The sequence below is a fragment of the Corvus cornix genome, chromosome 1 (genome assembly GCF_000738735.6).
Source record: "Corvus cornix cornix isolate S_Up_H32 chromosome 1, ASM73873v5, whole genome shotgun sequence".
NCBI classification, from domain to species: Eukaryota; Metazoa; Chordata; class Aves; order Passeriformes; family Corvidae; genus Corvus; species Corvus cornix.
Window position 1 is genome coordinate 51,825,533 of NC_046332.1, and position 17,643 is coordinate 51,843,175.

Here is a 17,643-nt window from a genome sequence, read left to right on the forward strand (position 1 = left end):
ACAAATGCATTCAGGAAGCTTTTAAAGTGAAGAAAAGCTAAAAAAGAAATGAAGCTTGACCCTATTGCTTTACTTGCATTCCTTTTTTTCAGTAAGTGTCTGCAATTCTTTTTCACCATTGTTGCCTTTTTAAAAAATAATTTGGTTCCAAAATTTTTAGAATTGCCAAATGATAAGTGCAGTGACAAGAAATTTTGAATGTATGTTCTTAAGTGAGGTAGATCAAATGAGAAGAAAAGGTAGGTGGCATGTAAGGTGTCTGGTTTGAGAGGAGAGTACAGAGCAGGACATGATCCGTGAGTTTAGGAGAAGAGGGAGAAAGAGGTTCAGAGTCCTTCATGGGAGAATGGAGGAAAGCCCTGGGATTCTCTCTCACTACAATATTTCTAGTTTTTCCACTGTATAACACATGCCCATCTTCTATTTCCATTCTTGTAAGGTGTTGGTGGTAAGGTTTTGGTAGCATATGGGGAAAATGCATGTGCAAGGAGTGGCCAGGGACTGCCACTCGATGGATATGGCTGAGTGCAGATGTCTCCTAAATAGACCCACTTCAGGACACAGCTGAACCTGTCAGCCAGGCTGGTGGTGTCTCTGGAAAACCGTATTTTAGAAAGGCCAAAATGCCAGACAGCACTTATTTTGTAACAATGCATCTGTTTCCTTTTATCTGATAGATTGTCCTGCCTAACAGATAACTGATGCTGATATTGCAATGCAAATCTTTTTAAAAGACTATAACACATATCAAAAAAGGAAAAAAAGCATTACATTATATCCTAGGAGTGCTTTGGGAAACAGTAGTATGAACTAGGGACAGAGATGTCTTCCTTGCAATCCTCCCTTCCTTCAGAGACAGTAGCAGGTCCTCATTTACAGGCCTGGCAGAACACTGTATTCATGGGTGTGGAGCAAGGCCAGACTAAAACACACCATTGTTACAGAGGCTACCACTGTCCCAGAGATGGAAAAGGCTTTGAGGTAAACTGAGGTGTGGGAAGTGAAAACTTGTTCTCTTTGGCTTCTGTGACTACAGCTCTCTTGGAGTGTATGATGTCACTGGGGTCTGTACTCTCTGTTCCAAGGAAGTTCAGTGGTATCCTATGCTGCACACCTGGATGTGAGAGTGTGTGCGTCTCTCCCTGTGTCACCAAGCGGGCACAGCAGCAGTATTTCTTCCACAGAGCACCATACATTTCATGGGTTTCATTTGTATCACGTTGGCAAGTGGTGCTGTGAGACTCAGATCCAAAGAAGTTCATGAATCCAATATGTTATGCAGAGATGAGCTTTTCTGCCTGTGTGACCCCTGATGCCACGCTTGCACAACCCTTCCACAATGGGACACTGGCAGAAACCCCTTTTTTTTGCCAGCCTGTTCCCACAAGAAATATTCTTGAGAACATTTTCTGTCATACTTGGTTGAAACATATTTCTCATGAATTTAAATTTAGATTGCCTTTGATTATAAAGGATCTGGTTTCTGGAATAAAGAAGAATGGGAAACTTAGAATCAAAGAATCCACATCACAGATGAAAACCAGCTAGGTCTCTAGCCGCTGGGCCTTACAGAGCTGGGGCTCTGGCAGTTTGTAATTTCAAGTTCAAATACCTTGTATCTGCTAAGGTGTGAACTAGATCAAAGCCTTTCCTGCATCTGGAGTCATCATGACTTTTCAGTTTCAAGAATAACATTGGATTTTTCACCCTGCTGCTCTTACAGTCCCACAGATAATATATAAGGGAAAAAATAAATTCTTCCTTCTGGTTCTGAGTCTTCCAAATTTAAGGTTTTTTGATTTATTTCATAACTTTATGTCACTTGCCAATCTTCCATCACCTGCCTTCTTATCCAAACTGTGGATGATAAACAGGCAGAATTCTCACATTGTGACAGGAATGGATTTTGATTCTCTTCTGTCAGCCAAGCTTCTCATATCAAGTATAACATTTTTCATTGCTGAAACTGAGAACACTTCAAAAAGATGGATGATGCAAGAAGTTCATGAAAAGCTGCTGGACAAGTTCCTGAAATTATAGGTAACAATCCAGAAGAATTTCATAAGGGTATCAATAAAATTATTATGTGTGCTAGATATGCTTCACTGTAGTGCAGAAGCTTCCAGTAGGGTGTTTTTGACTCTGTGTGCATTCCCATGTTTGTGAAAATGAGGTAAGAAGGGAGGGCTTAAGTCAGGTGACATGAAGAGTGAACATATCTGTAACAGCAGAGAGACTGTCACAGAGCATTTGGCTTATGTGGCAGGTTTTGGTAGCTGGGTGATTGCAGAGCTGGCCCCTGTGAGAACAGACCAGGGCCCAGGTCAGTCACAGCCAGTGACTCCATCTGACCTACCACAGGACACGGCTGAGCTGGTCAGTGAGGCTGGTGGCACTGCTGCAAGGACATATTTAAGAAAGGGTGAAAATCCTGCACAGCAGCTGTGAGAGAGGAGTGAGAAAAATATGAGAGAAAGAATCCTGCAAATGCTAAGGTCAGAGAAGGAAGAGGAAGAGGCGTTCCAGGCACCAGAGCAGAGATTACCCCACAGCCTTTGGAGGACAATGTTGGAAGAGATGCACCGTGCTGCAGCAGGTGGACATGCCCTGAAAAATGGTGCATCTCATGAAGAGAGCATGCGGGAATGTGGAGAGGAGCCCACAAAGAAACAGGTTTTCTGTCATAATCAGTGGCCCGTGGGGAACCCACACTAGAGAAATGTGTGAAGGACTGTCTCCAGCGGGAAGGACCTCACACTGGATCAGGGGAAAAATATGAGAAGAACTTCAGCGAGGAGATGCTGGGACTACAATCCCCCTTCCTCACCCCACTGTGCCACTCTGCATAGTGTGTGGAAGAGTTAAGGAACAAAATGAAGTTGAGCCTGGGAAAAAGTGGGGATTAGAGGGAAGATTTTTGAGTTTTGTATTTGTTTTCCACTATCTTACACTGTTTTTAATTAGCAATAAATTAAATTAATCTTCCCCAAGTGGAGTTTGTTTCTCCCTTGATGGTAATATTAAGTGATCTCTCTGTCTTTAGACAATCTCAACCCACAAGATTTTTTATCTTATTTTCTCCCCTTTATCCTGTTGAGCAGGGAGAGGGATATAGTAAATGGATGGGTGTCTGGCAGCACCCATCCAGTACCCATCCAGCCAAGTCCACTACACAGAGACAATCATGAGTTAGTGAAATAAGTAAGTTTTGATCACTTCCTCCTCCTCAGGAAACATTGGTTGTTGTCATCTCGCTGTTCAGACCTGTGCATCTACAGGGACAGAGTGCAGCACATTCAGGAAATGCTGAGCCTTTCCAAAAAGAGAGGAAGTTTCCCAACATTGTGATCCCTTGAAAAGAGGTGTCTTAACTGTGACCTCTGTCAAGGATACTTGGGTTACTACTTAAGGACACCTTATAGTGGTGCAGAAAATAGAGTAGCTGTATAGTCATTATATCTGAATTGGTGGTTATATGCCAGTGGGAGGGAAGTCAAATCCTCTGAGTAAAACCACCTGGGTGCAGTTTTGAAATGTGTTCTCAAACAGAAGTGCTGACATAAGGCAAATTTCACAAGTAGAACTAACTGTAGGTCTAACTCTCACTCTTGGTGGATGTAATCTCAAAGAAAAAAAATGAAAGAAATAGATACAAATGGAGATATAAATTATCTTTTATTCTATAGGTCTTATCATTATGGTCCCTGAAGAGATGTGAGAAACCTTACATCTTACATGTGCAAACACTGATACACTTTCAGGAATCTTGACAGGAAGATATGTCTGCACTTTTCTAAACATAACCAAAGCTGATGGTATTCTTAGCTTTTTCCTTCTTATCACCTAATTCCCAGTTGGTTTTGTCTCCCGCCTGCTCTGACTGCTGCAGTCCTTACAGTTTCAGCACAAGAAGAGTCATACTTCCCTCTGCTTCACAAGGGTGGACAAAAGCCTGTCAACAGCCCATAAAAAACTAAATAAAAATGAATCAAACTTTTAAACTAACATTTCCACATATTTTGTACACATTTAAGTGTTTCTAAATGCAAAAGTATTTGAGAAAGAAAAAAGTCTGACTGAAATATGCCTCACTTAGGTTTCTATTTCTGTTGGTTTGCAGTGAAAATGAGTCCTTGCAGGAGGAAGGACATAATTATTTTTATTCAAGATTCTGGGAGTATCCCCAGGTCTTTCTCTGCAAAGTTGCTTCTCATCGGATGGACCCCAGTCTGCTATGTTGCATGCAGTTATTATAAAAGGTACTTAAGTAACAAAGCTCTGTCTGTTACTTTTTTATTATGAGGTTGATCAAACGCTGGTACAGGTTGCCCAGAGATGTTTTAGAGTCTCCCTCCTCAGAGATATTTAGAAACGATCTAGACACGGTCCTGGCCCAAGTGGCCCTGTTTGAGCAGGTGGGTTAGACCAGATGACCTCCAGAGGCCCCTTCCAACCTCATCCATTCGGAGATTCTGTGAACTGCTCAGAGCTTGGGAGATTTAATCTGCTGGAAAGGGTCTATTTCTCATATTTGCATGGCAAGATTATTTGTTTCATCTACATTTTCAGGACATTTTTCAAGATGAATAAATTGATTTTTGTATAAAAGCAGCTTCAACGCAAATACTCTTTAGGTCCCAGAAAATTCAAATCTTAAATGAATTGAAAACCATGTGAAGGAAATCATCATTAGCTAGTCAAACATTTTTCTCATTTTTCTTTCCATTTCAACCACACTAACATCTCTTTCTTTCCCAGTCAGAACTGTAGATTGGCTTTGTTAGAGAAAAACACTTCCCCATTGCCATTACAGGATCTGTTTTTACTGCTTGTTAATCATGTTCTAACGTAAACTGTGCATAACTAATAATTTTAGATAGCTGTCATTTACCTCTAACCAGGGGAGCTTTGAAACACCTGTTTTAGCATTCCCGAGTTACAATTTTGAAGCAACACATCCAAGTTTTATAGTGGTAATGAAGTTTTTTTTGGATGTGTGCATGAAAACTAAAAATCAGCTTTTGTAGATGAGTAGAATGGCCGTTTCTGTTAATTCATGAAAACAAGAAATTTTAGGATAAACCACTAAAGAAACACAGGGAAATTTATCCATGCATTAGAAATCATTGTACCATTGCAAAAAGAGCATTTAATTTTAATTGTTTATAAATTCTAGCCAGATTCCAAGCCTATGAATTCACAACTGTGGGAAACTGCATTTTTGGGACCTCTCAGGTCACCAGGGGTTAGAAAGAGCAGCATTGCTGTGATTTCACAGTGCCGACTAATTAGAAATCAACAACAAACTGAATAAAAGTTTCCCACATCAGACTTAGACCGTCAGCATAGTTGGCTGAGTGATTTTTGAAGGCAGAGATGACATCAGCTTTCCCAGGAGCCTTCCTGGCCTTTATGGTAGGTGTATGGCCCCTAAACCTGGCTGACCAGTGCTTGCTATGCTTCCACTTCTCCACAGGCTTACTCTCAGTACCCTGGTCATAAGTGATATCTTTTTCTGGAAAGCATCCTTCAGAAGGACAAGAGCGTTATTTTTGCAGACAACATGGGATTTAACAGTGAAGTCAGTGAGGGAGGTTTGAAATAGTGGAAAACAGCAACAAAAAATATTTAAGCAGAGCTGTGTATCTTTGTCATTACACTTTGTTTTATTCTGGTATCTAACCTTTGGTCACTCTGATGAATCTTATTTGGTCCTTGTATCCATCATACCATCAGACAGGGAACACTACCAGCAGCATAATGATGTTCCTGGTGCCATCCCAAAACTGAGTATTCCCTGTCTTTATATTTTGTTAGTCACATGATTCATTATTTAGTATTGCACATCTAACTCTGTGGATTGATAGTTACATTTGATTTAAAGGGAAGTAGGAATGGAAATACAGGGGGAGAACACAAGTATCTCAGCTCTTGTTTGAACTGCATCTAACCCTTTCTCTCCTAAAGGTAACACCTCACTGCAATGCAGTGTGGGTCAGGATTCTCTGCTTACAAATGTCCAGAGAAGCTGGGCTTTGCTTTTGAAAAACCTTTTTTTTCTTTCTTCTTGGAAATTTTGGATTAATTTCCGTGACAGGTTTTTACTGGATTGTTACAGTTCCTCCTGATATCTTATAATAAGAGCTTTATAGTTTAGGATACTATACCAGAAAAGTGAGTCAGATCCTGTCCTGTGATTAGTTCGTGTGTGCTGGGCAGGCAGAGACATGCTGAACATGTGGATTAACTTAACTATTTTCATCATGAAGTGCTCAGTATTTTGGTATCTGGAAATGTACTAAAGAATAACTTCATTCTGCTACTGAAACCTTTACTACATTTTTAATAGGAAAGGTAAAAGTTGGGCTTTCAGTTCATTTCCAGCTGCTGGTTCCTATTTTGCCGTCAATATAATCCCTAAGCTCATAAAACTCTCCATAGGAGTCATTAATTTATGCATCTCCTTTTTATTTGGCCAGACTTACAAGATGTTTACTGAGGGCCTCAAAGACTGAGGCAGAGAGGGGGCTACAACAGTGTACACACCAGAGTTCATATATTGCAAATAATGTACAGGAATGGCTTAAGAATCTGCGTTCCTATTACACTCAACATGTGTACTGAACACACTGGATTGACATGTAAAATTTTGTCTATGTCACACAAGAAATTTTTGCTTGCCTTCCATATTCAATTTATTTCTGATAAATAATTCATTTGAGCAATTAGTTTTGAATCTTTACACCCTCAGTATGAGAGCAATTACAAGGTGAAAAATATGTGTGGAATGTAAGCTGAAATGAGTAAGAGAAGTGCCAGTATAGTAAAATATCTGAATGCTGTGAGGGACTGGAAAGCTGGCTGTCTCAAAACATTTCCAGTGTGTGTGTGCAGAAAAGGAGAAGGTCAGGCCTTGCCTTTGGTATATCCCATCCCTGCCATGGCCACCAGTCCCTGGCACACCAGAGTCAATGCTCTACACCTGCCTCTGGAACCCCATTGTAGCCCCAGAATGGCCAGATGGCTGGGAGTCCCACCTGGGAGAGGCCCAGGAAAGCCAAAAGGTTTGTAACCCAGGACATGAGGTGAGCACGTCTTGACCCTACCTCCTCTTGGAATTTGTATCAGCTGAACACTGCTGGAACCAGACTTGTTCTTTTCTTTGTCTTTTCTGTCTTTCTCTCATTCTGTTTCTTTTTCTAATTCCCTTTTCCCAGAGTTCTGAGTAGCTTAAAATTGGACAGGCTTGGAGTCTACTAATTTGAATGGGCAAAGTTAATGCTTTGAGAAGTGTTTTATACGTTTTAAACTTTTTCCAAAGTCCTCTAATTTTCTGAAGTTGCCAGTAAAGTTTTTTTGTTGTTTTGACCTCTTGAGAATATCTTGTGAGTATTTCTCCCTTGCATCTCACTCAGAGTACGTGAACAACCCCAAGCTCTTTTTAAGAGTCACATTGAGAGAGTTTTCTACAGCCTTACAAATGCACCCATGCATATCTGACAAGAAGCCCATGAAGGTCAGATAATGAACAGATAAGTGTCAGTCCTTGTGGGAGACTGGAAATGTCACCAGATTAGTTATGTGATTTTGCATATATAAGCTCAGCTCAAAATAGATGCATTTGAAATATCACTGGGACTCTTGAGAATTATTCTAATATCCTTCCAGCATGTGGTTTTTAACAATACATATAATTTTCACTGTTCTTAGGAAGCTTTTGTATACTAGCTAGGCAGATGTGCTAAACCTTTTGAAGAGTCATTATTTGCATTTCCAAACAGATCACATCTCTCTATGTTGCCTTCCTATCTATCTCTTCAGAATACCTGAGCATGAGAGTGAGGGAATTGGATATGGCATCTACAGGAGTTACTTGGTTATTTGCTTTGTGCTCAAATGATTATGGGCACAGGCAGACAGCAGTGCTAATGGAGTACAGGAGATTGCTCTCAATGCCATGATTTTGGGAAATCAATCTCAGGCTCTAAAGGCTTAGGACTTTCATGATATGAAACTAAATGGAAAAGAGCAATTCTGATTTCTCCATAGTCGTTTCAGCCATGTGGATCTCGGCCCTCTAAGTGCACACCTGCACTAGGAGCTCTGCACAGAGGTCTACAGGCATCATCAGGCGTTTCCTTAGCAACAGGAGCCATGTGTAGGCTGTCCAAACTGCTCTTCCTGCACCAGGTTTCCTTGGCAGCAAGGATACTGCTTAGAAAGGGAAAAAAAAGGCAGACCAATTCCGATACAGGAGTGAATTTCAGTAGTTTGCCTGTGCAGCCCAGGCTGCAAAAAAAAAGCTTTTGCTTATTGAAATAATTTTTTTTCTAAACACCTATATGGACCTGAGCTTTCCTCTGCTAAGACTGACAGAGAAGGTGCAGGGATGGTAGTGTGTGCCTGGCCCAGAGGAGTGCCACACTGTCTCAGCTGTCTGTGCACCACAGCGTGGTCCCAAGAGATTTGCATACCTGCAAATGCAGCATCTTCCCCTGCAGATCCAGTGGATACGGTGGCCCTGGGGAAGCAGCTCGCATGAGGACTGAGGAGTTGTGTACTGCCAGTGAGCTCAGGAGGAGCTCAGCAATTTGTGAAGGGTAGTGCTTAAATCAGTGAAGTTTCTCTGAGGAGCAGAGGTTGACCTTCACTACCAGTCATGAACCATTTCATCACAAACTAACCTGTGCTCACCAGTGCTGTAAGATTAGGGAGGAAACAATACAGGGTTGCTGTTGCTGTTAGTGGCTATAAACTTACCCACAGTGCAAGTTGCTAGGGTATATCCATCCATCATGTAAGTAAAAAGGTACATCCAGCTCCTTGACAAGGCATTGTTGTATGGTATGGAGAATCCAGAATAAATGTACCAAGCCAACTAGCCTAAAACGTTTGGATATTTCTCTGGAAGACTCCATCTGAACTGTAAACTGTTTCAGAGGTGTTTGAATTTAATTAAAATCTAAAATACACACATTGCTTCATCTAGCTATCAGATAATGAGATTTTATAGTTTATTTCTCAGTAAAACACAAAATAGAAAATGTATCCTTTTATTATTTGTGTATTTGATTTAGGGCAACAATACTATCTGAAATGTCAAGTAATGAGACACCCTAGAAGAAAGAATAATGGAAGAAAGCTTGATGACTAAGGATACAAAGGAGTTCTCTGGAAGCAGTTTCTTGCGTTTGTACAGAAGCTCAGTGGCTTAAGGGGCAGACTTTCATTTTTATAAATGAAAGAAAATGGATTCAATATATAATGTATATATTTATACAAATATATAAACACAAAATGTTCAAATTATAAATTATTTATATTGGAAATAGAATATTTACTTAAAAACAAAGCGAGATCAGAAAACTATGTAAACTAATTCATATATTTCAAAAAAGATGAGATCATTCTTACTGTTTTTTTTAGAAATCACAGAAGTTTAGTAGGAGGTCTTACCAGAATTTTTTTATGAGCTTGGGTTTGCTCCCACTGAATTCACTGGACATAGATGACATAATTAATTTCTTCAGAATTTCAAAAAAGACTTCTTTGATAGCCATTCTAGGCTTTTCCATTTGCCCCTTAATAATGAATTTCTGTCCGAGACTATTGCTACCCTCTTCCTAACCACTAAAGCTTGCTCAAACCTCCAGGAATACTTCCAGTGTTTGAACAGGTGCCTGAACCAAGCAGCTGCGGAGCCACATTTCTCCAATGACAGCACGTATCTGCTACAACTGAGGCCCCAGTTCAGTCAATCAGTACAGCTGCTGGAACAAGACGGGTACCACAGACCCAAAAAGCCGCATGGTCTTCATTAGATCCACTCAATAATTTGCTCTTAAAAAATTTCTTGTAAGTGCACATACTGTCTCTTGAAATACACCTTTTTGTCTCCATTTTTGCTGATCTGAATGGTTGAACAATATTAATAATGGCTTCTCTATGCGTCTGTGAGGATTGATGCATTTTGGGGTCCTGTCAAAGTCCCAGTTTTATCAGACAGCTGAATTGGGACACCTATTCAAAGCAAAGCTTTTAAAATCCTTTCACAGTCTCTCATAAAAATGTACTAAGGAGAAAAGTAAATGCATTTACTTACTATAATAAATGTCTCCTGCTTAGATGTCTCTAGCATTATTTATTTTAGTGTTTTGTCTTTTTGAAAACTTATATGAAGGCAGCATAAGGGAGTAAAATAGCTATTTGTCTTCAGGGCTCTATAACACCAAGAACATATTTTATATGCACCCTGATGTGTTAGGATTATTTAAATCACCAGGAGAACTAATGAGTAGGTCTTTGTATGTCCTGTCACTCAGCCTAAACTTTAAAATTGGAAATTAGTGACATAATTTCTGTGGCACATAAGAATGGTAAAGAGGAACTAAAGGGCAAGACTTCTTTTACTTCTAATTGCAGTAGACTCATGATCTCTGAAAACATCCCTTTAGCCCAGAACATCCTTGATTACCATATAGAGTTAGCGATTTACCTCTTTTTATTTTACAGTACTGCAAAAACTATTTGTACAGCCTTGGACCAATTTTGAGTAAGTATGTGATAATGCCTAAGCCCACAGAGTGCAATTTTTTAATACATGTTAACATTCCAAAGTGTGAAAATGGCATTATGGAGATAAGTATGAATAAAGAACAAATTCATTTAGACGTAGCCTATTGTTAAAATAAGCATTCAGACACATGCAGTCAGCAGTGAAAATCTAACCATATTTTGAATATAAAAATTTTGTTGTAGTGCTGTACTTTGTTATCTGTTTGTTTTAATTCACAGGGTTTGGGGTGAAACCAAGAGTACCACCACAAGAAGCAACTGGGAGACATGACCAGTCACACTCTTTCGGAATCCAAGTGTTACACAGGTGATTCTGATCACTGACCGTTTCATCTTTCCAGGACATTAAATTAATGATTGTGCTGTTTCCTTATCTAGCAGCTGAAACTTGTTGAAAAATCTTACTTTCCTGTTCTGGTAAGGTTTTCCCAGGAAACCTCAAACTTTTAATGATGACTTTGTTGAAATTTTCTACTCCCTGTATTACAGAGTTACATGCTGGTTAGCAGCTTTGCAATATGGTTTTATTCCAGGCAGTAACAGTAAAATAAACAGAAATTTACCAAAGAACTGAGTTAATAATCTATGACACTTCAATTTAAGATTGATCACTATTCCTGCAGTCTTACTCAAATGCCCTGCTTGGGAATTTTGGCCAGTACACTGCTACACAAATGGAATCATAATACTGCACTGAGTACTGTGCTTCTGAGCAGTCATCTTGAGGTTTTCTTGTGTGAAGAACACTCCACTAGCAGGACAGGTTTTTAGAGACAAGGTTTTCTCTATGACCTTATCACTGAGAGCAATATACAAGGCATCAGAAAACCTAGAGCATACTTTCTCTTTCTGTATCTGTCTGCTGCAGCAGTGGAAAATCTATCTGATTTACTATGGGTCAGGTATCTCTGAATACCTTTGCTACACACAGACACTCACGGGTTTTTTATCTATTTATCTGTTCTTAACATTGGCTATCCTGCAATTCTCAATACTGAATGCAGTCCTTATACATATAAATAAGGCACATGCTGTGGCACACTTACCAGCCTCCTGAGATGCTTCATCAAATTCAAGCTGGGCAGGCACATTCTTAATCAGGCAGAGAACAGCCATTGGCCTCTGCCCTTCTGTGCAGGTCAGGATGAGTCTTCCTGGCAGCAACCAGCCACTCTCAAAATTGCTGCTTCCCTTTTCTATCAGCTCAATTGCTTGGCATTCACTATTGTGGCAATAGGTTTTTTCTCATTCTGCAGAGACACTGAAGTTTCTACTTGTCATCTGTATTTTATGACTGATGAATACATGCTTCTTCCCTTAATAGATGCTGCTGCTGAAGGTTGTCAGTGAGACAGCAAAGGTAGCTTTAAGCAAGCTAGCCAGGGTGGGTCATAGCAAGGGTGTTTGGGCAGTGGAACAGGGAAGCAGACACCTCACCAAGCCTGACAGAGTTCAAGACATTTTTAGAGAATGCCCTCGGGCTCATGGTGTGATTTTTTGGGGTTGTCTTGTGCATAGCCAGGGGTTGGACTTCAATGATCCTTGTGGGTCCCTTCCAGCTCAGAATATTCACTGATTCTATTTCAAGTATGTCAAAGTCTCAGAAACATTAAACAAAATATTGTAACCATTTATAGGCATAATGGGAATAAAAAGCAGCCTTTATTGCCTAAACCACACCTAACAATAACAGTTCCAGCTGTCCTAAAATATCTTATTGCTAGCTCACAGTCTGGCAGATTTGTGGGACTTAAGTAGTCTGTAGAGAAGTCATCATGATGGGGGTGGGAAGGCATAGAAAGCATCTTAGTGGATGCACGGTATGTTGCTGTTGGATTGCTATTTGTTTTCAAGCAAACAGATGACTGGCAGGAAAAATATGAACTTATCCCTCTGCTCATTTCTGGTAGCTCTGTTGCTGCATTTTAGCTTACTTCAGGTTGTCTCCAGAGAGACTGCTGCCATCTTTAGTCTGTCCCTGTGGTGAAGTACTGGGTTCTGCTGTACAAGGTGGGCAGAACAAGAACGTGCCTGTGAGAGGCTGTAGCTCTGACCCTTGGCTAATAATGCCCCACACCCCCCTGCTGTGGCTCTGGCAGCAGAGGAGGGTTCTACAGGGAACAGGCTTCAGTGATAGCCTCTGCCATGTCCAGAGCAATGCTGTATGATCTAAAAGCAACAAAAATGTGATGGACATGCCATGGCCCAGCTCCAGTATGGGGATTTTTCTGGGGCAATAAAGAAGGGATGTTTTAGTAAGACTGAAATGCATCGCGGTGTCTATTGTCTGCTTCAAAGGGAATAATTAGTATATGGATATCTGCTTTTCGGGGTTCACACAGGTGCAAATACAGAGAGAGAAGGTGAAGCACAGAATGAGTTAAAGGATCTTCTGGAAGCTTTGTATTAATTTGATACAGGCCCTGCAGAGACCCACAAGAAAGAATGTGTAACAAAGAGTTTAATATTTCTTATGCTGACTAAATCAAAGCCCTAGATAAAAAAAAGCAGAAAACTCGGTTTTCAGTATTCAAAGTCTTTCTACATGGTGCAGGAGGATGACAGGAGAGTGACAGGAGAGCAACAAAGACTTCAGGAGAAGTAGAGAATATTTGTGTTTAAAATATTTGTTCTAATTATAGCATGAAATAAGGAATGTGGGAGGCATTCACAGCTCCTGGTAGAAGCATTTGGGCAGAGAAGGAGAATTTTTTTCATTTTCAAAAGTCTGTGAAATGGTGACTTAAAACAGGAACTGGGGTGGGCAAGCACTGCTGGAGATTTAAGAAAAGAGCAGTTTATTGAAGGGCAGCTTTAAAATATGATCACCATCTTCAAGGTATACTGGAGTAAAGAACTCATCAAAAGAGAACAAATTACTTAACTCAAGCTTCCTGCTTTATTTTAAATGCAAAATTCGTTTTAAGGTAAAGTAACTGGTTAATGAAGCTGCCCCAGACTGCTGAGCACTCGCTATTAATTTTACTAATTGAGTATGCTCACAATTGTTATGTAATAGAGTAGGCATTACAGAGAAGGGGTCTTTTTCTAAAGTTTCTTGAGCACTATCATAGAATTTATCTTACAGAAATGGATTCTTTGGGGGTTATGGTATGCCCAGGGGCCACCAAGAAATTGTTAGCTGATAACAAACATTTACAAAATATCTTTCTGAATAATTTTGTTGCTTTTTAATGGGTTTAGCTTTGTTATTGAGGGGTGTTTGTTCCTTTCGGGTTCTCCATCGGTTTATTTTAGTAAGAATCCTCATGCAGTAACAGCTTACTTGTAGAAGGTAATATGGAATTCAGAGGTATGAGAATCTTTAAAAGAGAAGGTTTTTCATAGAAACCTTAAGAAAAAGTTTCTGGTTAGTTAAATTAGGATCTCTCTCAAAGTGAGCCTTTCACAGCATCGTCTCTTGGTAAGTAGCGACTTCTGAGTGTGTGGAAGGAAGGACTGAAGCGCGTGAGACAGAGCTTTGAAGGAAGAATTGGGGAAAACAGCCAGTGCAAATGCTGGTTACAGTTGTTATGACTCTCTCCATACTGCTCGTAATCAGCTTTCTTCATAAATATGTGCTCAGATTTATAGTCTTGGATCTTTCTATACTTCTTGAAAGTCAGTATGTGGCACAACCAAAGAAACCCAGAGTGTGGGAAAACAAAGTACTGGGAAATACTTGTTTCAAAAAAATAGTGACATCAGGGAAGACAGGTGCCATATAAAGACTCATTAATTCTGATATACTAGATTTCTGTGTGGCTAATTATCTGACATTGACTCAAAATGAATACATTTTTATATAATTTCTTCTGCAGTGTGATCAGGTTTAAAATTGAAATGTTTTTGTATTCCACCCTAGATGTCTGGGAATCTTTCCTTGCCGATATAAGGTTAGCTCCAAGAAGAAAAATGGTGCGTAAAATTCTACATGGAAAATTTTAATGCACGGAATCTAACCAAAGAAATATGCATTGCCTCCCCAGAAGAGTGTTTCTCTTCAGAGAACAGTCAGTATTTTTATAACATATAATCGACACCTTTTCCTGAATGTTTAGATTAGACAGACCCCCTGACAAAGGACTGATTTGCCTCTGCTGAAGCATATATTCACTATTAATAATGACAAAATCCTAGGAAAATGCTTCACCTTATTTGTTTAATTAACAGGCTTGATACAGTGCCATTTACAGACACTGAGATAGTTCATTCACATACATTTTGTGTTTCCTTTTGTTCTGGTTCTCCATGCTAAAGTAAAGAGAAGTTTTATTCACCTTGATGGTTTCCATCTTGCTTTTCTTTTTTTATGCTTCAACAGATCCACTAAGAAACTATGTGCTGTACAAGAACATTTTTCAGAGATGCTGAAAAATTTTTCAGGCCTGAATCCTTGGTAGCACTTAGATCTGTCAGAGCTCAGCATGAGTTAAGTACGTAGTGCTTTAGACAGTCTGGGTCTCAGCCCTTTGTGTGATAAAATTTTCCAGTGTTGTAGCAAATAGTAATAATCACTCACAAAAAAATTGATAGTGGTGGTAGAACAGAGAGAAAAGTAAACTAGTCAGTAGGCAGGCATTGGTCTTAGCTGTAATGGTAGCTACTTCTATGTGTTTTCATGCATATTTAATATAGTCCGTGGTGTGTGCTTGCTTTTCATCTATTTTTACAAAGGCATAAATGAAAATATTGTGAAGACAAGTATTTCTAGACCACTTTCACTTCTAAGTTTTTAAGTGCTGGCACAACACTTAAATATTTCAGAGAAATTTCAGTTTCTCCTCCAGACACTATCTTTCAGAAGAACAAATTCCAGTAGATGCAAACCTGGAACATCCATCTGGAAGATGTGTATATATTTTTTTCAGGTGTACAAACAAAGAAATGCTCAGCTTAACAAATTCTGTGAAATTAAATTTATCCTCTCTGAATGCTCAAGAAGTATCTCATGATTCTGTGAAACTGTAATGTTGAAAAGCTTTTCATACCTGGAGTTAATTAAAGGAACCTAGGTATGAAGTTACAGAAGCCAATACTCTACAGATATTTCTTATAATATTTTCAACTATACCCCATTTATGTCATGATTTCAGTTTGCTGTGAATACAAAAACTAAGTCAAAATGGTGAAAAAAAGAAGCTAAGAACTTGTGTATAATTTTTAGATATACACAGTTGAAACGTATTAAATGTGTGTACCTGTAATGTGCTTATGTAAAGCTTGTGTTTTCTCTATGTCCTTTCCTCTCAAACAGTGTTTGAATGTCCCAAGCACCCTTTGTTCTCCAGACATATCATCATCAACATCATCATCATTATCATCATAATCAGTTAATGACAATATACAAAGATATTTTGATCTAGCTTTGATTGGATGTCTCCAGTTAACTGGAAATTAGCAAATGTAATGTCCATCTACAAGAATGTTGCTGTCATGGAACCCGAAGTCTTGTAGAGTAAGGACAAGTCCCCAAGACTTCCTGTGATTTTATTGTTTTCAAGAAATGTAATGAGAATAGCTCAATAGCAAGACAATATTTTTTACTGCATGACATCTATTTACGTTTAACATCTAGAGTTGAGCTGCTTGATCAACATCTCTTTACTAATCCAAATTATTCAACTCTCTGCTTGCTGAAAATTGTTTCTTTTCACTCCATACAAACAGGAACTGGGGTTTGTGGGATGGTGCATAACCTATACCAAATTGCAGAGAGATTATGTAAAAGCTTATTCTTTCACTGCAGATTGTATGTGCTATAACATCTCTTTTCCTTATGCAGACATACTACTTTAAAGTTGTGGTTGGTTTGAAACTCCTGCAGAGGGCTTACCTAAGTATAAATAGGATGAAGAAAAATCTCCCTGAGGGCACATTTTCAGCATGATAGTAGAAGTAATCATTTTGATCCTGTTAACATCTAACAGGATTGTTTATAAAACCATTCCCCTATCTACCGCTTGCTTTAAAAGTGCCTAGAGGGCTGCCCTTAAATATCATGAGACTTAATCCTACTCCCAGACAAAAGAAGCAGGACCTTAGCTGTAGTGTGAAAGCAGAACTGAGTGTAGCTCATGGAGGTGAGCGAACTGCAGGCATGGGGAAATATTTGGCTGCATTTTAAAAATAAAACTAAATGTGTAAATCCTTAATATTGCTATCACCTGAACTCTCATGGTGCACTGATAAGGAGAGTGGGGTTTCATCAGGACTAAGCTCAGAGACAGATTTTAGTTTAGGATTAGTAAATACATTTTTTCTACCATGTCTATGTACTAAGAGTAGGATATAGCCACCAAGCTAAGGTGTCACAGCTGAGTGCCCTTGATAGCATTCATTTCAGAGCTTACTGAACTGTGCCTTCATATTACTCTTCCCCTGTTTCTCCTCAATTTTGTTTGCTTGTATTTTCTGAATTCTTTTGCAAATTTACACACAATAGCCCAAGATAAAATTTCAGCCCATAGATGTTTAGACAGCTTTGAAACACAGTAAAATAGACTCATTTGCCCTCTTCTGTTGCATACTACATCAGTATATTGCATTTAATCTTTCAAAGTAATTATTTTGGAGAGAAGATTTTAGGATGCTTTTTTATCTAGTGCGGTGGGTTGACCCTGTCTGGATGGCAGGTGCCCAGCAAAGTCACTGAACCACTTCTCTTCAGATGTACAGAACAGAGAAATTATAAAAAAAGGCTCATGGGTCAAGATAAGGGGAGGGAGAGATCACTCATAGATTACTTTCACAGGAAAAACAAAACTGACTTGGGGAAATAAGTTTAATTTATTGCCCATCAGATTAGAGTAGGGTAACAAGAAATAACATAAAATTTAAAGAAAACTTCCCCACCACCCGTTCCTTCTTCCTGGGCTCAGCTCTGCTCCTGGATTCTCTACCTCCTCCCTGCAAGTGACTCAGGAGAACCAGGAATGGGTACTGCAGCCAGTTCTTCACACAGTGTCTTTGCAGCTCCTTCCTCCTCAGGGCAAGACTCCCCACACTCTTCCCCTGCTCTAGGGTCTGGTCCCTCCCATGGAAAATCCTTCTCATGGGCTGTAGTTT

The 17,643-nt window shown here is 39.4% G+C and overlaps 2 long non-coding RNA genes across 3 annotated transcripts in view; one reads left to right on the forward strand and one right to left on the reverse strand.

The window, feature by feature from the left end:
• The window catches only part of LOC104689933, a 37,744-nt gene extending 25,953 nt beyond the window's left edge, over positions 1-11,791 (reverse strand). The window contains exon 1 of the long non-coding RNA XR_751893.4: positions 11,622-11,791. This is a non-coding gene — a long non-coding RNA (uncharacterized LOC104689933). The remainder of the gene's footprint in view (positions 1-11,621) is intronic.
• Positions 11,792-13,847: 2,056 nt separating this feature from the next.
• The window catches only part of LOC109144701, a 30,363-nt gene continuing 26,567 nt past the window's right edge, over positions 13,848-17,643 (forward strand). Inside the window, exons 1-2 of one of the 2 annotated variants that reach the window (XR_002045611.3) lie at positions 13,848-13,999; positions 14,441-14,493. This is a non-coding gene — a long non-coding RNA (uncharacterized LOC109144701). The remainder of the gene's footprint in view (positions 14,000-14,440; positions 14,494-17,643) is intronic. The other variant, XR_005602389.1, reaches the window with a different exon arrangement.